General features: G+C 44.8%; 1 protein-coding gene across 1 annotated transcript in view; it reads left to right on the top strand.

Moving 5' to 3' along the window:
* LOC116982232 (zinc finger protein 850-like) overlaps positions 1-23037 on the top strand; it is a gene marked incomplete at its 3' end in the record, with an annotated part of 210034 nt that overhangs the window by 54911 nt on the left and 132086 nt on the right. The gene's annotated exons all lie outside the window — the stretch shown is intronic.

Genomic DNA, 23037 nt, shown 5'->3' with positions numbered 1-23037 from the left:
TTGCTCCATAACAGTTCACACAAGTTCTAAGAGCAGAAATAAGCCATTCTGCCCATCAAGTCTACTCCGCCATTCGCTCATGGCTGATCTATCTTTTCCTTTCAACCCCATTCTCCTCAGGTTGTGGATGATCAGCCACGATCATATTGAATGGCTGTGCTGGTTTGAAAGACTGAATGGCCTATGCCTGCACCTATCGTCTAATGTCTATTGTCTAAATCTTCTATGTGCCCTTTCCAGCTTGACAACAGTTTTCCTCTAACACGGTGCCCAGAACTGAACACACAGGTATCACACCAGACGAGGATAGGATCGAACCCCGAGTCTCTGGCTCCTTGAGGCAGTAAATCTATCCGGTACACCGCTGTGTCGCTTGAAGTTAGTAAAATACCACCTTGACCTTTACAAATCAAATTGTGACAAAATGCTAACTAGATTTAACAGTAGCAATATATTCTCTCCACACTGCAAACGGTAAAGTGCACTTGAAATATCCCATCGAGAGGCTGCCTCCAGTCACTGACATTTTCTGACCTATTTCGTTAAGGCTACAAAAATGTAATCAGTCCGTTATAAATTGATCATTGTAAACACTTGTCCAAGTGGTATAAAGATTCAGAGAAGAAATTGTCTACCTGCTCTTCCGAGAGATTTCCTCCTGAAATGAATAAAACATAAAGATGAATTATGTAGGAAGGAACTGAAGAAGCTGGTTTGAACAGAAGATAGACACAAAAAAGCTGGAGTAACTCAGTGGGACAGGCAGCATCTCTGGAGAGAAAGAATGGTTGACGTTTCGAGTCTGAAGGAGGGTCTCGATCCGAAACGTCACCTACTCCTTCACCCCGGAGATGCTGCCTGTCCCGCTGAGTTACTCCAGCTTTGTGTGTCTATCTTGTGTCCTGTTCTATATTCTATATTTAGGCTGGGCCTATGCTTGGTGATTTAAAAGGGGACATCCTATTCACAGCAAGTGTTACTCAAAATAAACAGAAAATGCTGATGTCATTCAGCGGGACAGGCAGCATCCCTGTAGAGAAACGATGGGTGACGTTTCCGATGCCCTTCTTCAGACTGGGCATCAGGGGTGAGGGAAATACAGAGCTTCGGCTTGGAAGGGTTCAGAGAAGATTTACGAGGATGTTGCCAGGACTAGAGGGTGTGAGCTATGGGGACAGGTTGAGTAGGCTGGGTCTCTATTCCATGGAGCGTAGGAGAATGAGGGGAGGTCATATAGATGTGTACACATTCATGAGAGGAATAGATCGGGAAGAAGCACAGAGTCTTTAACCCAGAGTTCGGGGAACGAGGACCAGAGGACACAGGTTCAAGGTGAAGGGGAAAAGATTTAATAGGAATCCGAGAGGTAACTTTTTCACACAGAGGGTGGTGGGTGTACGGAACAAGCTGCCAGATGAGGGAGTTGAAGCTGGGACTATCCTATCGTTTAAGAAACAGTTGGACAGGTACATGGATAGGACAGGTTTGGAGGGTTATGTACCAAGCGCAGGCAAGTGGGACGAGGATAGCTGGGACATTGTTGGTCGGTGTGGGCGAGGTGGGCTGAAGCCCCCGTTTCCACACTATCACTCTATGGCTCTATCAAGGAAAATGTTGCATAGAATATTGTTCGTTGGGAGAAGGTGAGAACAAAGCAAACATGGAAACAATGTAATCAGAAGGACAGTCAATAGACAATAGGTGCAGGAGTAGGCCATTTGGCCCATTCAACACACCGCCATTCAATGTGATCATGGCTGGTCATCCCCAATCAGAACCCAGTTCCTGCCTTCCCCCCACATCCCCTGACTCCGCTATCTTTAAGAGCCCTATCTAGCTCTCTCTTGAAAGCATCCAGAGAACAGGCAGAGAATTGCACAGACTCACAACTCTCTGTGTAAAAAGGTGTTTCCTCATATAACCATATAACCATATAACAATTACAGCACGGAAACAGGCCATCTCGACCCCTCTAGTCCGTGCCGGGTCATCTCCGTTCTAAATGGCCTACCCCTTATTCTTAAACTGTGGCCCATGGTTCTGGACTCCCCCAACATCGGGAACATGTTTCCTGCCTCTAGCGTGTCCAAACCCTTGATAATCATGCTCTCCTCTCATCCTTCTAAATTCCAGAGTATACAAGCTCAGCCGCTCTATTCTCTCAGCATATGACAGTCCCGCCATCCCGGAAATTAACCGTGTAAACCTACGCTGCACTCCCTCAATAGCAAGAATGTCCTTCCTCCAATTAGGGGACCAAAACTGCACACAATACTCCAGGTGTGGTCTCACTAGGGCCCTGTACAACTGCAGAAGGACCTCTTTGCTCCTATACTCAAACCGGTTGCAGAACTGGGAAGGGTGGGGAATGGAGGGAGAGGGAAAGCATGGGCTACCAACAGGAAGCGGAACTGTAACCTAAATTACAACAAAAACATATCAGAGCTGACTGAATTTGAACAATAAACCTTAATTTTGTAACGGGCCTAGTAATACAATGATGCATCGTGGAAACTGGCCCTCCGGCCCAACTTTCCCACACCAGCCATCAGGTCCCATGCTTTGCTAGTCCCACCTGCCTGCATAGGGTCCATATCCCTCCAAACCTGAACTATCCATGTACCCAGCCTCAACAACACCCTCTAGCAGTTTGTTCCATAAACCCTCCACCCTCTGTGTGGAAAAGTTACCCCTCAGATTCCTATTAATTTTTTCCCATTTACATTTAAATGTATGTCCTCTGGTCCTTGATTCCCCTACTCTGGGCAAGACACTCTGTGCATCTACCCAATCTATTCCACTCATGAGTCTGTACACCTCTATAAGATCTCCCCTCATCCTGCTGCTCTCCAATAAAGAGAGGTCCAGCCTTCTCAACCTCTCCCGATATCTCACACCCCCTAGTCCCAGCAACATCCTCGTAAATCTTCAGGAAGATGTTAAAAGTGGCCCAATGTCAAGAAGATAGGTTCAAAATCTAAATAAACTCTTCATCAGGACATAATTAAAACATAGTTGGAGTTCAAAAAGGAACTCAGATAGTAAAGATTTAATAGGAACCTAAGGGGCAACCTTTTCTTAGAAAGGATGGTGGGTCAACGGAACAATAGACAATAGACAATAGGTGCAGGAGTAGGCCATTCGGCCCTTCGAGTCAGCACAGCCATTCAATGTGATCATAGCTAATCATCCACAATCAGTACCCCCTTCCTGCCTTCTCCCCATATCCCCTGACTCCGCTATATTTGAGCCCTTTCTAACTCTCTCGTGAAAGTATCCAGAGAACCGGCCTCCACCGCCGTCTGAGGCAGAGAATTCCACCGACCCATAACTCTCTGTGCGAAAAAGTGTTTCCTCATCTCCGTTCTAAATGGCTTAACCATTAACCTTAAACTGTGGCCCCTGGTTCTGGATTCCCAGGAACATGTTTCCTGCCTCTAGCGTGTCCAAACCCTTAATAATCTTAGGTACGCAAAAATGCTGGAGAAAATCAGCGGGTGCAGCAGCATCTATGGAGCGAAGGAAATAGGTGACTTTTCGGGCCGAAACCCTTCTTATATGTTTCCATAAGATCTCCTTTAATTCTTCTAAACTCCAGAGTATACAAGCCCAGCCAGCATCAGAGAGTATGAATGGGTGACGTTTCGGGTCGAGATCCCCCATTCCTTCTCTCCAGAGATGCTGCCTGGTGTGTTACTCCAGCATTTTGTGTCTATCTTCGGTTTAAACCAGCATCTGCAGTTCCTTCTTGCACCGCGATCATCCATACACTAGTTCACAATACCATTAGTTTCAATATAATTATGGAGAGGGACAAAACTGGACCTAGGGTTGAGATTTTTGATTGGAGAAAGGCTAACTTTGAGGAGATGCGAAAGGATTTAAAAGGAGTAAATTGGGACAGTTTGTTTTATGGGAAAGATGTGGAAGAGAAATGGAGTACATTTAAAGGTGAAATTTTAAGAGTACAGAATCTTTATGTCCCTGTTCGGTTGAAAGGAAATCGTAAAAATTGTAAAGAGCCATGGTTTTCAAGGGAAATTGGACACTTGGTTCGGAAAAAGAGGGATATCTACAATAGTTATAGGCAGCATGGAGTAAATGAGGTGCTTGAGGAGTATAAAGAATGTAAAAAGAATCTTAAGAAAGAAATTAGAAAAGCTAAAAGAAGATATGAGGTTGCTTTGGCAAGTAAGGTAAAAGTAAATCCGAAGGGTTTCTACCGCTATATTAATAGCAAAAGGATAACGAGGGATAAAATTGGTCCATTAGAGAGTCCGAGTGGCCAACTATCTGCAGAGCCAAAAGAGATGGGGGAGATATTGAACAGTTTCTTTTCTTCGGTATTCACCAAGGAGAAGGATATTGAATTATGTGAGGTAAGGGAAACAAGTAGAGTAGCTATGGAAACTATGAGGATCAAAGAAGAGGAAGTACTGACACTTTTGAGAAATATAAAAGTGGATAAGTCTCCAGGTCCGGACAGGATATTCCCTAGGACATTGAGGGAAGTTAGTGTAGAAATAGCAGGGGCTATGGCAGAAATATTTCAAATGTCATTAGAAACGGGAATAGTGCCGGAGGATTGGCGTACTGCGCATGTTGTTCCATTGTTTAAAAAGGGGTCTAAGAGTAAACCTAGCAATTATAGACCTATTAGTTTGACGTCAGTGGTGGGCAAATTAATGGAAAGAATACTTAGAGATAATATATATAAGCATCTGGATAAACAGGGTCTGATTAGGAGCAGTCAACATGGATTTGTGCCTGGAAGGTCATGTTTAACTAATCTTCTTGAATTTTTTGAAGATGTTACTCGGGAAATTGATGAGGGTAAAGCAGTGGATGTTGTGTATATGGACTTCAGTAAGGCCTTTGACAAGGTTCCTCATGGAAGGTTGGTTAAGAAGGTTCAATGGTTGGGTATTAATGGTGGAGTAGCAAGATGGATTCAACAGTGGCTGAATGGGAGATGCCAGAGAGTAATGGTGGATGGTTGTTTGTCAGGTTGGAGGCTAGTGACGAGTGGGGTGCCACAGGGATCTGTGTTGGGTCCACTGTTGTTTGTCATGTACATCAATGACCTGGACGATGGTGGTAAATTGGATTAGTAAGTATGCAGATGATACTAAGATAGGTGGGGTTGCGGGTAATGAAGAAGAGTTTCAAAGTCTACAGGGAGATTTATGCCAGTTGGAAGAGTGGGCTGAAAGATGGCAGATGGAGTTTAATGCTGATAAGTGTGAGGTGCTACATCTTGGCAGGACAAATCAAAATAGGACGTACATGGTAAATGGTAGGGAATTGAAGAATGTAGGTGAACAGAGGGATCTGGGAATAACTGTGCACAGTTCCATGAAAGTGGAATCTCATGTAGATAGGGTGGTAAAGAAAGCTTTTGGTGTGCTGGCCTTTATAAATCAGAGCATTGAGTATAGAAGTTGGGATGTAATGTTAAAATTGTACAAGGCATTGGTGAGGCCAATTCTGGAGTATGGTGTACAATTTTGGTCGCCTAATTATAGGAAGGATGTCAACAAAATAGAGAGAGTACAGAGGAGATTTACTAGAATGTTGCCTGGGTTTCAGCAACTAAGTTACAGAGAAAGGTTGAACAAGTTAGGGCTTTATTCTTTGGAGCGCAGAAGGTTAAGGGGGGACTTGATAGAGGTTTTTAAAATGATGAGAGGGATAGACAGAGTTGACGTGGAAAAGCTTTTCCCACTGAGAGTAGGGAAGATTCAAACAAGGGGACATGACTTGAGAATTAAGGGACTGAAGTTTAGGGGTAACATGAGGGGGAACTTCTTTACTCAGAGAGTGGTAGCTGTGTGGAATGAGCTTCCAGTGAAGGTGGTGGAGGCAGGTTCGTTTTTATCATTTAAAAATAAATTGGATAGTTATATGGATGGGAAAGGAATGGAGGGTTATGGTCTGAGCGCAGGTATATGGGACTAGGGGAGATTATGTGTTCGGCACGGACTAGAGGGGTCGAGATGGCCTGTTTCCGTGCTGTAATTGTTATATGGTTATATGGTTAGTTCTACCCTGAGTGTATTATACATACTCTGTATAATACACTCATATTGCCATACCTGAGTTACTGTGGGGAGATATGGGGTAACACCTACAAAACCAACCTACAGCCGTTATGCACATTACAAAAAAGAGCAATAAGAATGATCAATAACGTTTGATTTCTTGAACATACCAATTTGAACATAACGACACTCGTTATACCTGGGCAAGATGGCGCCTGCCTGCGGCGACTTTTGCGGAGCTCCGGAAAATAAAAGGCTCAACTACAACAACTTACCTGGATCAGAAAAACGGCAGAAATCGGTGCCGTTTCGGACAAGCTGCTTGAGCACCTCAAGGCTCTCGCAATTTCGCGAACTCCCGCAGCTGCGAGAACCCCGGACTTTAAACTTTCCCACGCTGGCTGTGGAACTCCCGACCCGACTGTGGATCACAGGTACGGTACCTGGAGACCCCGGGATGTCCCCCAGAGTCGACGGGCTGGATCTCCCAGGTAGAACGGAGCTGGAGCTGGAGCTGCCGACTTTGAGGGAATCCCCTGTTCGTTATGGAGCTGGAGCTGCCGACTGTGAGGGAATCCCCGTTCCAGCGCAGGTCCGCAGAAACAGCAGGTACAGCAAGTACAGTACCTGGAAACAAAGGAGAAGCCTCCATTGTGTCCGGAAACGTGGCCGACGGGCAGGACTCCAGGTCAGAATGAAGCGCAGGGGACTTCGGCCCCCTCTCCCTACTATAACCATATAACCATATAACAATTACAGCACGGAAACAGGCCATCTCGGCCCTACAAGTCCGCGCCGAACAATTTTTTTCCCTTAGTCCCACCTGCCTGCACTCATACCATAACCCTCCATTCCCTTCTCATCCATATGCCTATCCAATTTATTCTTAAATGATACCAATGAACCTGCCGCCACCACTTCCACTGGAAGCTCATTCCACACCGCTACCACTCTCTGAGTAAAGAAGTTCCCCCTCATGTTACCCCTAAACTTCTGTCCCTTAATTCTGAAGTCATGTCCTCTTGTTTGAATCTTCCCAATTCTCAAAGGGAAAAGCTTGATCACATCAACTCTGTCTATCCCTCTCATCATTTTAAAGACCTCTATCAAGTCCCCCCTTAACCTTCTGCGCTCCAGAGAATAAAGACCTAACTTATTCAACCTATCTCTGAAACTTAGTTGTTGAAACCCAGGCAACATTCTAGTAAATCTCCTCTGTACTCTCTCTATTTTGTTGACATCCTTCCTATAATTGGGCGACCAAAATTGTACACCATACTCCAGATTTGGTCTCACCAATGCCTTGTACAATTTTAACATTACATCCCAGCTTCTATACTCAATGCTCTGATTTATAAAGGCTAGCATACCAAAAGCTTTCTTTACCACCCTATCTATATGAGATTCCACCTTCAAGGAACTATGCACGGTTATTCCCAGATCCCTCTGTTCAACTGTATTCTTCAATTCCCTACCATTTATCATGTACGTCCTATTTCGATTTGTCCTGCCAAGGTGTAACACCTCACATTTATCAGCATTAAACTCCATCTGCCATCTTTCAGCCCATTTTTCCAAATGGCCTAAATCACTCTGTAGACTTTGGAAATCCTCTTCATTATCCACAACACCGCCTATCTTGGTATCATCTGCATATTTACTAATCCAATTTACCACCCCTTCATCCAGATCATTGATGTACATGACAAACAACAAAGGACCCAACACAGATCCCTGAGGCACCCCACTAGTCACCTGCCTCCAACCCGACAAACAGCCATCCACCATTACCCTCTGGCTTCTCCCATTAAACCACTGCTGAATCCATCTTGCTATTCCTGCATTTATACCCAACAGTTTAACCTTCTTAACCAACCTTCCATGAGGAACCTTGTCAAAGGCCTTACTAAAGTCCATATAGACAACATCCACTGCTTTACCCTCGTCAATTTCCCTAGTAACCTCTTCAAAGAATTCAAGAAGATTAGTCAAACATGACCTTCCAGGCACAAATCCATGTTGACTGTTCCTAATCAGACCCTGTTTATCCAGATGCTTATATATATTATCTATACTATCCTACTGGCCAATGTACAGTCCCTTGAAAACAAAGTGGAAGACTTAAGGGCAAGGCTGCTTCATCAAAGGGAGCTGAGGGAATGCTCTGTGTTCTGTTTCACAGAGACATGGCTCACCCCCAGCTCCCCAGACTCAGCGGTCCAGCCTGAAGGGTTCTCCATCCACCGTATGGACCGTACCCTGGCATCTGGGAAAGGGAGAGGAGGGGGTGTCTGCCTCATGGTCAACTCTGCGTGGTGTTCAGACGTGGCAGTCCTGTCCAACTCCTGCTCTCCACACCTCGAACATCTGGCGGTGAAGTGCCGTCCCTTCTACCTCCCAAGAGAATTCACCTCCGTTATCCTGACTGCGGTCTACATCCCACCCCAGGCAGACGTCCGTCTGGCACTGGAGGAGCTGCACGCCGTGGTCAACAAACACCAGACGTCTTACCCCGAGGCATTTACCACCATTGCTGGGGACTTCAATGAGGCAAACCTAAAGAAAGCACTCCCCAACTTCCACCAACATGTCTCCTGCTGCACCAGAGGACCTAACACCCTCGACCACTGCTACACCACCATCAAGAATGCCCATCGTTCTATCCCTCGCCCTCACTTGGTAAATCCGACCATACCGCGGTGCTGCTTCTTCCTGCCTACAGACAGCAATTGAAGAGCGCACCCCCAGAAGTGAGGACAGTACAGATCTACACACGAGGGACATTATAGAGGGCAAATAACCTACAAACCTCTACGACTTTAGAATGTAGACGGAAACCGAAGCTCCCGGAGAAAACCCACGCGGCCACATTGAGAATGTATCAACTCCGTACAGACAGCAGCCGCAGTCAGCATCGCACCCGCCTGTCTGGCGCTGTGAGGCGGGAACTCTACCGCTACGCCGCCGTGCCACCCAATTGGACTAGCATTTTTTAGGAAGGAACTGCAGATGCTATTTAAACCGAAGATAGACACAAAATGCTGGAGTAACTCAGAGGGACAGGCAGCAATTCTGGAGAGTGGGAATGGGTGACATTTCGGGTCGAGGTCTCTGAAGAAGGGTCTCGACCAGAAACTTCATCCATTCCCTCTCTCCGGAGATGCTGCCTGTCCCGCTGAGTTACTCCAGCATTTTGTGTCTACCTTTGGACTAGAACTTTGTTTTTCTTGACGCATTAGGGCCTCCGCCATTCCAACTGAGGCATGTGATGAAATTCCGTTCATTGTGGTGCTGGTTCCCATCACCAGAGTGATGTCGAGCTGTCTGAAGAATTGTGCAGTTTCACGGCGCAGGGTCGCCACCTGCTGCTGAAACCGGTATCGTATTAATAACCTTATTAATTAATTATTAAAGGTACACAAAAAAGCTGGAGAAACTCAGCGGGTGCAGCAGCATCTATGGAGTGAAGGAAATAGGCAACGTTTCAGGCCGAAACCCTTCTTCAGACAGTTTCGGCCCGAAACGTTGCCTATTTCCTTCACTCCATAGATGCTGCTGCACCCGCTGAGTTTCTTCAGCTTTTTTGTGTACCTTCGATTTTCCAGCATCTGCAGTTCCTTCTTAAACAATTAATCATTAAATATCCTTAATCTATGAAAGATGAATAGTTAATGAAACCCAGATCACTGGAGCGGGTAAACTGCTTCTGTAATTCCTTAATCTGTTTAAATTAATTCCTTATTAAGGATTTTTCCTCATTAAAGGGTTAATTTAAATAGATGCGCATTACCGGTGTGATGGGTTTGGGTGTCGGGGCAGGACCAGTATTTATTACGCACCCCTCATTGGCCTCTGAATGGTTTTCTCGGCCATTTCAAAGGACATTTGAACTTCAGCCATGTGGAACTGTATCTTAAACAACAATTTAGGAGCGTTATGGTCATCGATCCTCAAACTAGTTTTAAAAAAGAATCTGAGGCGATTAACTGTATTTAGTGCAGTTTAGTTTAGAGATACAGCGCGGAAACAGGCCCTTCAGCCCACCGGGTCCGCGCCGACCAGCGATCCCCGCACACTAACACTATCTTACACACACTAGGGACAATTTACATTTATACCAAAGCCAAGTAACCTACAAACTTGCGCGTCTTTGGAGTGTGGCAGGAAACCGAAGATCTGGGAGAAACTCCACGCGGTCACGGGGAGAACGTACAAACTCCGTACAGACAGCACCCGGCTCTCTAGCGCTATAAGCGCCGTAAGGCAGCAATTATACCGCTGTTCTTTTTAAAAGCTGCAACTACCACCATTTATTAATTGTACAATTCTGAATCAAACCAAATAAGCGGTTACTGTTCTATAAAAAATACAGCATAATAAATCTGCATATTCCCTGCATGATAGAAGGATTTAATTTCAATCATTCATTAAAGGTGCAGTGGAGACACTTGAATTTGCGTCTCTGGATGTGACTCTGGATTCCTCGTTCAGTAACGTAATCTCTGCCTCGCCACCGCACCTGATGTTTGATTTGATTCAACTTTCTTGTCATTGCACAAATACGAGAACAGGTACAACGAAATGCAGTTTAGCGTCTGGTCAGAGTGCAAGATAGTAGAAATAAAAAATACTGGTTAAACAATATGTGCCTGTGGATGAATTAAACTGGTACATAGGCAAATAAATGTATGCAGATAGGAGAGTATAAAAGATAGCTAGCGTCGGGACTGTGAGTTCAGCAGTGTAATGGTGTTATTGAAAAAGCTGTTCCTCAGCCTGCTTGTGCGAGACCTGGGCTCCTGTACCGTCTCCCTGATGGGAGGAGGGCAAATAGTCCATGGTTAGGGTGAGAGGGGTCCTTGATGATTTTCTCGGCCCGTCTCAGACACCGTTTGCGGTGAAGGGCATCTATGGCAGGGAGCGGGGCACCGATGATGTGCTGAGCGGTTTTCACCACCCGTTGCAGTGCCTTCCTGTCAGCTGTGGTGCAGCTGCTGTACCATACCATGAAGCAGGTGGTCAGGATGCTTTCGATGGTACAGCGGTAGAAGTTGGTCAGGATCTGGGGGCACAGGTGAGCTTTCTTAAGCCTTCTCAGAAAGTAAAGGCGCTGCTGCGCCTTTTTGATCAGTTTGGTGGCATTGAGGGACCAGGACAGATCCTCTGAGATGTGTACCTCGAGGAAATTGTAGTTGGAGACACGCTCCACCTCAGTCCCGTTTATGTGGATGGGGGTATGTCTGCCACCTCTGATCTTCCTGAAGTCAACGATGATTTCCTTCATCTTCTTAGAGTTGAGGACGAGGTTATTATTGGTACACCAGGCTGCCAGGTGCTGGACCTCCTCCCTATAGGCTGATTCGTTGTTGTCCCTGATCAGTCCTACCACTGTGGTGTCATCGGCAAATTTTATGATGGCGTTGGAGCCATACTTAGGGACGCAGTCATGGGTGAAGAGGGAGTAGAGGAGAGGGCTGAGCACACAGCCCTGTGTTCAGTGTTAGAGTGGAGGAGGTGAGGTTGTTGATCCTAACAGACTGGGGTCTGTTGGTGAGGAAATCCAATGTCCAATTGCAGAGGGAGGTGGTGATGCCAAGTCCGCTGTGTTTGGTGATCAAGCTGGCGGGGATGACAGTATTAAATGCGGAGCTGAAGTCGATGAACAACAGCCTGATGTAGGAGTTGTTATTGTCCAGGTGGGTCAGAACAGAGTGTAGGGCCGCAGATATGGCGTCCTCGGTAGACCTGTTGGGCCAGTAGGCAAACTGATGGGGGTCCAGTGTGGGGGGGAGGCTGGCTTTGAGGTGAGCCAAGATCAGTCGCTCAAAGCACTTCGCGATGACGGGGGTGAGTGCCACTGGGCGGAAGTCATTGAGACTCCCTGAAGCTGACTGTTTGGGCACTGGCACAATGGTTGAGGTCTTGAGGCAAGTAGGTACGACACCCTGGGCCAGTGACAGATTGAAAATGTCAGTGAAGACCAGGGATAGTTGTCCAGCACATGCCCTGAGCACACGCCCGGGGATGCCATCGGGGCCGGCAGCTTTGTGCTCATTCACTTTGCTCAGTGCGCCTTGTACAGCAGAGGTGGAGAGACTGAGGGGTTGTTCATTCGGGGGTGGGGCGGCTTTGATGGCTGGTGTTTTGTTGTCCCGGTCAAAACAAGCATAGAAATAGTTTAGCTCATCAGGAAGGGAGGCGTTGTCTGGGGGGGGAGGGTGTCAACTTTATTGTAGTCGGTAATGGACTTGATGCCTTGCCACATGCGTCTGGGGTCGGAGTTGTTTTGAAAATGCTCCTCGATCTGCCGTTTGTGTTTGAGTTTTGCGCTCCTGATTCCATTTTCAGGTGGGCCCTGGATGAGCTGTATTCCTCAGCGTCACCGGATCTAAAAGCGGCATCGCGAGCCTTCAGCAAGAGTCTGACCTCCCTGCTCATCCACGGCTTCTGATTAGGGAAGGTCTTTATTTGTTTGTGGGTTGTGACGTTGTCGGTGCAGAATTTGATGTAGTCCAAAACGGATGAGGTGTATGTGTTAATGTCCACTTGAGAGTCAAAGGTGGCCTGAGTGGCAAACAGACTCCAGTCTGTTTGCTGAAACGGTTCCTGTAGTACAGAGACAGCCCCTCAGGCCAAACCTTCACTGTCCTCACGGTTGGTTTCACACGTCTGATGAGAGGTGTGTATTTGGGGAGCAGGAACAGAGAGAGGTGGCCAGACTGTCCCAAGTGGGGGAGGGGAAGGGCTTTGTAGGCTTCAGTAATATTAGTGTAAACTAAGTCCAGAATATTGTCTCCTCTGGTTGGACAGGAGACATGTTGATGGAACCTGGGGCGTACAGTTTTAAGGTTGGAGTGGTTAAAGTCGCCCGCAACAATAAAAGCCCTCTCTGGGTGTGCAGTTCGTTGTTTGCTGATAGCAGCGACAGCTGATGTTGCCACAGATAGCCCCTGACCCGCTACGTTCGTCCAGCAGTTTGCATCTGCAGTCCCGTGTGTCTCAACCCGCAGCCGTCTCTCATTGAATACCAATTCTGCCCACCGCCGCCCTAATTTCCCTGTTCCTTATCCTCTCACTCTGACCCTGCACCTACTCTCACATTCCCCCCTCCCCTCCTCATCACCCGCACCTATTTCGGAACACCCGGAATGTCGATGGTGATAGAATCACTGGATGTGAAAGTGGATATGAAGTACTTGGCAACGATGCAGAGGAGGTTTACCAGAATTATGATTTCATTGAGAGAATGGAGAGGTCAGACCGACTATGGAAAGTTTTCTCCGGATCGCCGGAGGTTGAGGGGAGACTTGATGGAAGTCTATCGAATTATGAGAGGGGTGGGCAGGTTACACAATCAGAACCTTTTACCGAGAGGGAAATATTTAATAGTAGAGAGCATAGCTATAGGATGAGAGGGGCAAAGTTTAAAGGAGATGTGCGAGGCAGGTTTTCTACCCCAATGATGGTGAGTTTCTGGAACGCGTTGCCAGGGATGGTGGTGGAAGCTGATACGAGACAGGCGGTGAAGAGATTTTTGGATAGTCACGTGTATGCAGGTAATTGAAGGATATAGATTATGTTCAAGCAGGTAAGAGTTGGTCTTGGCATCATATTCGGCACAGACACTGTGGGCCGAAGGGCTGCTCCTATGCGGACTGTTCTTTGTTCCATACGGATTGTGTCGTCGTATTGTGGATATTCCGGGATATAACCTGATAGTCGAAGAAACCTCCACATCAGCGCTGTAGAATGTATCCTGACTGTTCGCATCATGTACGGCATTTCCAACGCACACGAGTTGCACTACCGCCTGCACTGCCATGGATGTGTTTATTTTTAATTGTGTTTTGCATTAATGCCTTGTCTTTGGAGCAGTTTTTAATTTTATTTTTACTAACTTGCAGAATGTATGTGTAATGTGGTTGTAATTTGCATTTAATTAATATTTTGTGTAGCACTGAGTATTTGTGCGTGTGATGCAGCTGAAACGGCGATGAGTTGTTCATCGCAGCTGTTCATCGCAGTACTTGTACAGATGACAATAAATCCGTATCGACTTCACTCTAAGTTATATTTATTAGTGAGATTAAACGAGAACTTACCAGTTTGTAGTTTGATCTTTATTTTATGAGGAATTACGATGAGGGATTACGTGAAGAACCCCGTCCAGCCGCACACGCGTCAATCTTCAAAGCAGCGGTGTGAAATCACAGATAATAGTGACTGAAGTATAATAGTAAGATAAATGAAGACTAGATCTACCAGATTACCTTTATGAGGGGTGGGAGTGGAGGGCACGTAGTCGTAACTCCTCATAAAATAAAGATCAAACTTCAAACTGGTAAGCTCTTATTTAATGTTACTATTTTACTTCGGAGTCACGTGAGTGACAACGTGAAGATTTTAAAGCTCTGTGATTTCATGCCGTAGATTCTAATCCAGGCGTCTCACTGCACTGATACTCTGAATGAGTAAAGTAATCAACAATGCATAACCATAACATTGATGCAAACAGTTAATGTTTTATTTATCATAACAATAGTAACCCCTCTATCCCATGGGGAAACTTAACACTGAATCCAAAACAGCACCACCAAATACCCCAAGTTCTGTAATCTCCTTGTGGTAATACTTGTGAAACATCCGTTCACTTGGCCATCCTGCGGCCGCGAGGATATGGTCTATTGGAACGTCCAAATCCTTGGCTGCCGATGTTGATGCCGCCCTGGTGGAATGAGATTTAAATTTGTCAGTATCAATACCTGCATCAACCAGCACCTGCTTCAGCCACCTTGAGATAGTCTGAACTGAAATATACTTATGCTGCTTCTTATGGCTGATAAAGAATGCAGATTCTGCACCTCTTAAGGTTCTGGTGGCTTCAATGTAACATCGTAAATGTGACACTACAGACGTGGATCTGTAGGATATGCTGAAAAACCCAACTTACATCCCGTGACTCCAGGTCTGCTCTGTTTGAGCAAATCATAGACATAGAACATAATGGCATCTGCAGCTATTTCCATCCTGTCTATTCGTAGTTTCTGCAATGTCTACACTCTCTGTGCTGAAACCAGTACCATGAGCATGACTACCTTCATGGTAACTTTGGCCAAGGACAGAGCTGAAATAGGAGTCCATTGACGAAGGAGCATCAGCACATCCCTTACATTCCAGATTACTGTATACCTGGGTCTAGGAGGCTTGGAATTGAAAATTCCCTTCATAAACCTACAGTCCAAAGGGTGTGACCCTACAGGATATTGTTCTGATTCCCTCCATAGATATGCAGAGAGGGCACTCCTTGCAGTATTGATTGCACTATAGCTTAACTTAAAATCAAAATAGAGAGTTGACAAAAACTCTAACACATCTGGGATGCCTGCAGTGTGGTATGAAATATTCTGCCTTAAGCAAAACACCGCCCATTTCCTTATGTAAGAAATGTACTGCTTCTGGGTACTATCCCTCCAGACTGCCGCAATAACATCAACAGTACGATCTGATAGTCCTCTTCCAAGATATGGCCTCCTTAGAATCTGCAAATCAACAAACCAATGCAATAATGTAAAGGATGAGAATCACCAGTTACAAGGTGCACAAGTAGATCATTTTTAACACCAGAGGGTTCCATGGTTGTGTAGGCTAGCCTGACACCACCAATATTCCTGAAGCGGAGTCATGTTTGATCTTCTGTAGACACCGACTAATGAGGCAAAATGGAGGAAATGCATACAAAAACATGCCACCCCAATGCAGCGAGAAAACATCCACCACTACTGCCCCAGGATCTGGTTCCCATGAAACATATTTAGGTAACTGGTGGTTTAGTCTGGATGCAAACAAGTTAATCTCCGGCATATTGAACCGTGCAACAACCTTATTAAATTTGTCATGATTCAACATCCATTCTGTATTGTCATTGAATTTACGTGACCTTATGTCTGCAACTGTGTTGAATCTACCTGGTAGGTAGATTGCCGAAATCCAAATGTTTCTGGTAATACACCAGCTCCAGATCACGTTTGCTAATCTATCACAAGATTCTGACTTGATTCCACCCATATGATTAACATACGCTAATCTGGAGTGACCCCATACAAGGATAAGTGTGCCAACTCCAGCCGTAGGGCAGTCTATTCAGATACTGCAGAGCATCAATTGATTTTAACATGCAACGGCTGATTTCCCGAGCCATAGCCTCTTATAACATTGTCTTATTATTTTTGACAAATCAGGAACTGCTGCATAGGCCAATCAGACAGTAGGAAACCGAAAGCGGGATCTTGATGACTTTATTTGAAGACCCGACTGAGGAGGCAAAATGGAGGAAGATATAAATTACCATTCCTCCTCCTTGTAGCGAGAATGTACCTTTCGCCACTGTTATGCCACATATTTGCCACTGTTATGCCATTAGTTTCAATATAATTATGGAGAGGGACAAAACTGGAGGATTGTCGTACTGCGCATGTTGTTCCATTGTTTAAAAAGGGTTCTAAGAGTAAACCTAGCAATTATAGACCTGTTAGTTTGACTTCAGTGGTGGGCAAATTAATGGAAAAGATACATAGAGATAATATATATAAGCATCTGGATAAACAGGGACTGATTAGGAACAGTCAACATGGATTTGTGCCTGGAAGGTCATGTTTAACTAATCTTCTTGAATTTTTTGAAGATGTTACTCGGGAAATTGATGAGGGTAAAGCAGTGGATGTTGTGTATATGGACTTCAGTAAGGCCTTTGACAAGGTTCCTCATGGAAGGTTGGTTAAGAAGGTTCAATGGTTGGGTATTAATGGTGGAGTAGCAAGATGGATTCAACAGTGGCTGAATGGGAGATGCCAGAGAGTAATGGTGGATGGTTGTTTGTCAGGTTGGAGGCCAGTGACGAGTGGGGTGCCACAGGGATCTGTGTTGGGTCCACTGTTGTTTGTCATGTACATCAATGATCTGGACGATGGTGTGGTAAATTGGATTAGTAAGTATGCAGATGATACTAAGATAGGTGGGGTTGCGGGTAATGAAGTAGAGTTTCAAAGTCTACAGAGAGATTTATGCCAGTTGGAAGAGTGGGCTGAAAGATGGCAGAAGGAGTTTAATGCTGATAAGTGTGAGGTGCTACATCTTGGCAGGACAAATCAAAATAGGACGTACATGGTAAATGGTAGGGAATTGAAGAATGTAGGTGAACAGAGGGATCTGGGAATAACTGTGCACAGTTCCCTGAAAGTGGAATCTCATGTAGATAGGGTGGTAAAGAAAGCTTTTGGTGTGCTGGCCTTTATAAATCAGAGCATTGAGTATAGAAGTTGGGATGTAATGTTAAAATTGTACAAGGCATTGGTGAGGCCAATTCTGGAGTATGGTGTACAATTTTGGTCGCCTAATTATAGGAAGGATGTCAACAAAATAGAGAGAGTACAGAGGAGATTTACTAGAATGTTGCCTGGGTTTCAGCAACTAAGTTACAGAGAAAGGTTGAACAAGTTAGGGCTTTATTCTTTGGAGCGCAGAAGGTTAAGGGGGGACTTGATAGAGGTTTTTAAAATGATGAGAGGGATAGACAGAGTTGACGTGGAAAAGCTTTTCCCACTGAGAGTAGGGAAGATTCAAACAAGGGGACATAACTTGAGAATTAAGGGACAGAAGTTTAGGGGTAACATGAGGGGCAACTTCTTTACTCAGAGAGTGGTGGCTGTGTGGAATGAGCTTCCAGTGAAGGTGGTGGAGGCAGGTTCGTTTTTATCATTTAAAAATAAATTGGATAGTTATATGGATGGGAAAGGAATGGAGGGTTATGGTCTGAGCGCAGGTATATGGGACTAGGGGAGATTATGTGTTCGGCACGGACTAGAAGGGTCGAGATGGCCTGTTTCCGTGCTGTAATTGTTATATGGTTATATGGTTATATTTTTGCAACCTGTGAATAAGCATGAACAGCAACATATCGATATACGGTGTTCCATTGAACCCAAATTCATAAATACTGTGTTGTCCAACATCCATTCTGTGTTGCCATGATCTGTACTTGATGATACACCTGTGGCAAATGAGATTAGGTAAAACCATTACAGGATACTTTACTTGTACTTAATTGCACCCAATGTGACCCACATATGCCACCATCATAGTGTATCGACCTCAAATTCAGCATGCAGAACATGCATCTTCACTCAGTCACTCTTTAACCCATAGAATACATGTAGGGTCTATAAATAGTTGATACCAATAACTGAAGAATTGGTAAATCATGCAAATCTCCTCCACATCCAAACTGGAGATGACCTTCGCAATATCCCACGTTAGGTGATATTGAAGCTTTTATTTTGTAATCAAAAAAATCTTGATTAAGTGTTACCTCATTCTTAAGTGTTACCTCATTCTTTCAATAGTCCAGGCGAACCTTTCTGTGTTTTCAGTACAAACATACTGAAAGACAAGTGACCTTTATTAAGTGTCCACTCGATTCAGTTGCAGTATTCTTGCCTTTGATTAGGAAGAGTTGGTTGCTGCTCCCTGTATTGTCGTGCAGTACTGAGAGTGCTGCATTATGGCCATCACAATCATATCCCGATTGCCTGTTCAGGGAGATGTGAAAGATTTTGTTTTGCCCCCTTATCAAACAAAGCAGTAATTCTACTCAGTAACTAGGGTAATATTCACTGACTCAATCACTGAAGCAGGTTAGCTGCCCAATGTTCAGTGGGTGATGGGTTCATGGAGCTGCCAGAGGAGGTATTTGAGGCAGGTACAATAACAACATTTAAAAGGCACTTGGACAGGTACATGGATAGGAAAGGGTTGGATGGCTCTGGACTAAATAGGACAAGTTTAGATGGGAATCTTGGTCAGAGTTGGGCCAAGGAGCATGTTCATTGATAACTGAGCTTCACAGTTAGACTTTGGAAAATGTTGATCACTTCTTGTAACTCGGGAGCGATCTCTCTGAAAATCAGACATCTGTGATGAAATTTACCATTGTCTTCAATGTATTAGCACAGCCTTTGGTCAATTGTGAAGGTTCTTTGTGATCGAAGTCTTAGACCTGGAAAAAGCTGCCACACCGCAGTGATCCCTTGTAAATTTTGCAAACTGGGATATAAATCATCAGATGTTTAAGATGTATCAGGTTTCAGACTCATTCCATATTCAAATAGAAGGGGAGCAGGTTGAAACTCAGGCTAGGGTGCTTAGTCTAAATAAGGGGGATTATGAAGGTATGAGGACTGAGCTGATCAAAGTTGACTGGGATGGCAGACTCAAGAATAAGACGGTACATGAGCAGTGGTGTACGTTTAAGGATCTACTGTATAACCTTCAAGAAAAATTTATTCCTATGAAGAAAAAAAGGGGTAAGGGTAAGAACAGTCAGCCATGGCTCAGTAAAACTATAAAGGATAGTATTCGGCTGAAGGCAAGGGCATATAAGGTAGCCAGAGATAGTGGGAGGGTAGAGGAGTGGGAAGCATTTAAAGGTCAGCAAAGAATAACTAAGAGATTAATTAAGACGGGGAAAATAGACTATGAAAGGAATTTAGCGAACAACATAAAAACTAATAGTAAGAGTTTTTATAGCTATATAAAAAGAAAAAGGGTGGCTAAGGTGAACGTTGGTCCATTGGAGGGTGAGACTGGAGAGTTGTTGGTGGGGAACATGGAAATGGCAAAGGCATTAAACGAGTATTTTGTATCAGTCTTCACCATAGAAGACACAAAAAATATTCCAACGCTGGATAAACAGGGGGCGGTAGGAATGGAGGAGCTAAATACTATTAAGATCACCAAGGAGGTGGTATTAGGGAAATTAATGAGACTGAAGGAGGATAAATCCCCTGGGCCTGATGGATTACATCCAAGGGTCTTGAGGGAGATAGCGGTGGGGATTGTGGATGCATTGGTGATAATTTTCCAAAACTCCCTGGAGGCAGGAACGGTCCCAGTGGATTGGAAAATGGCCAATGTAACACCTATATTTAAAAAAGGAAGTAGACAGAAGGCGGGTAACTATAGACCGGTTAGTCTAACATCGGTGGTGGGTAAAATGTTAGAGACAATTATTAAAGAAACACTAACGGGGCACTTGGATAAACATGACTTCATCGGACAGAACCAGCATGGTTTTGTGAAGGGGAAATCCTGTTTAACGAATCTGCTCGAATTCTTTGAGGAAGTAACAACCCGGGTGGATAAAGGGGAACCGGTGGATATGGTATACTTGGACTTCCAAAAGGCTTTTGACAAGGTGCCACATAAGAGACTATTGCTAAAAATAAAAAATTATGGGATTGGGGGTAATATATTAGCATGGGTAGAGGATTGGCTGACAAATAGGAAGCAGAGAGTGGGGATAAATGGTTCATACTCGGGATGGCAACCGGTAACTAGCGGGGTTCCGCAAGGGTCGGTGCTGGGACCCCAGTTGTTCACAATTTATATAAATGATTTGGAGGAGGGAACCAAGTGTAATATATCAAAATTTGCGGACGATACAAAAATGGGAGGAAAAGTTGGGGATGAGGAGGATAGGAAGAGTCTGCAAATGGATATAGATAAGCTAGGTGAGTGGGCAACAACTTGGCAGATGAAATTTAATACTAATAAATGTGAAGTCATTCACTTTGGGAAAAAAAATGATAGGGCAAGTTATTTTCTAAATGAGGAGGAGCTGCGTTGTAATGCAACGCAAAGGGATCTAGGGGTATTAGTACATGAATCACTAAAGGTCAGTATGCAGGTGCAGCAAGCAATCAGGAAGGCCAATGGAGTTTTGGCCTTTATTGCTAGGGGGATTGAGTATAAAAACATGGAGGTCTTGCTGCAGCTGTACACAGTATTAGTGAGACCACATTTGGAATACTGTGTACAGTTCTGGGGTCCATACTTAAGGAAGGATGTACTAGCCCTGGAGGCAGTGCAGCGAAGGTTTACAAGATTAATTCCTGCAATGAGGGGATTGACATATGAGGAAAGGTTAAGTAAGCTGGAGCTCTACTCTTTGGAGTTTAGGAGAATGAGAGGCGATCTCATTGAAACATATAAGATCGTGAGGGGCCTTGATCGGGTGGATGCACCGAGGATGTTCCCAATGATCGGGGAAACTAGAACTAGGGGACATAGTTGCAGAATAAGGGGGGGCTCTTTTAAAACTGAGATGAGGAAGAACTTCTTCACCAAGAGGGTGGTTAATTTATGGAATTCACTGCCCCAGGGAGCAGTGGAAGCAGAAACGTTAAATATATTTAAGTCTAGAATAGATGGTTTTTTAGCTGCCGAGGGGATAAGGGGCTACGGGGAGAGGGCAGGGATATGGACCTAGGTATGGTTAGTATAGTGAGACCTGAGTGATCTCCTGGACAAGTGTCGATCGCCTGGATTGGGGTCGGAGAGGAATTTCCCGGATTTTTTTTCCCGAATTGGACCTGGGTTTTTATCCGGTTTTTTGCCTCCCCCAGGAGATCACGCGGTTCTTGGGGTGGAGAGGGGTGATAGCGGTATGAAGGGGAGGGTAGTGTCTTGTGTTCTGTGTCTTGTGTCTACTGTTTGTGGGTAAGTGTGTCTGTTTAGTGTTCAGCCATGAGCGAATGGCGGTGCGGGCTCGACGGACCTGGTGGTCTACTCTCGCACCTACTTTCTATGTTTCTATGTTTCTATTAACCTATACAATACCTTTTATTATTAACATCCTCCTCTTACTTCCTCATCTTCACTGGCCTCTTGGTTCTTCATCATGCCAAGGATTTTGGTGCCTTCTGTGAATATAGCTTGCTACACAAGCAGGAAACATTCACTAGGATTTGTACACCAATAATGGGATTTCAAACTGAAAAGTCACCTGTGCAGGTTCTACGATGATGCTGCCTGACTTGCTGAGTTACTCCAGCACTTTGTCCTTTTGTGTATTAACCAGCAGCTGCAGTTCTTTGTTTCTACAATCAATGGCATGACTGCCTTAACAGCATTGATGTACAGAGTGAATTTGTGGTCCAAGACTACAACTAGCAAGTGGCATTACAATGGGTTTGTGTAGTAAATGAAGGCATATGGTATGATTGTTTTCATAGGTCAGGGCATTGAGTATCTTCTTCTTGCGTAGGGCGTGCACAGCCCAAAGCTGTTAGACAACTTGTTATGTTTGATCTTCTGTTTGTGCATGCCAGGTTGATTGCATTCGTCGAAACGGTGGATCTCGTGAAGGTTGCAATCTCCTACCCCAGGCATTGGGTAAAAGAGTCCAGAAGTTATGATGCAGCTTTATAGGACTTTGGTTTTGCTGCATTTGGAGCCAAACACGAAAAGCTGCAGTAACTCAGCGGGTCAGGCAGCATCTCTGGGGAAAAGCAATACACAACATTTTGGGTTGAGACTATTCTTCAGACTCATTTCTCATTTACAATGTTGCCTACAGTTCTGGTTGTCCCAATACAAGAAGGATTTGGAGGCTTTGGAAAGGGTGCAGAGGTAGTTTACCAGAATAATGCCTGGATTAGAGGTTATTAGCTCCAGGGAAAGGTTGGACAGACTTAGATTGTTTTCTCTGGAAAGTCAGAGGATGCGGGGTGACTGGTTAGAAGTAAATAAAATTATATGAGAGACATAGATGAGGTAGACAGTCCAAACCTACTTCCCAGGGTGAAAATATTAAATAAGAGAATTCTTAACTTTAAGGTCATAAGTAATAGGAGACGAATTAGGTCATTCAGCCCATCAAGTCTATTCCACCATTCAATCATGGCTGATCTATCTTTCCCATCTTTAAGGTGATAGAGGTAAAGTTCAAAGGAGATGGGTGGGAGCCCCTGGAGCTTGCTGGGGGTGCAGGCCGGTACAATTATGCAAGTAAGAGACTTGTAGATGAGCATTTTGTTCTACAGTGATTGGAGGGATATGAATTATGTGCAGGTAGATAAGGGTATTGCTTGTCATCATGTTCGGCACAGACGGTGGGCTGAAGAGCCAGGTCCTGTGCTGTAGTGTTCTTTGTTCTATGTAA

This window comes from Amblyraja radiata, chromosome 16 (genome assembly GCF_010909765.2).
Source record: "Amblyraja radiata isolate CabotCenter1 chromosome 16, sAmbRad1.1.pri, whole genome shotgun sequence".
NCBI classification, from domain to species: Eukaryota; Metazoa; Chordata; class Chondrichthyes; order Rajiformes; family Rajidae; genus Amblyraja; species Amblyraja radiata.
This window is presented reverse-complemented; position numbering and strand designations above follow the sequence as displayed.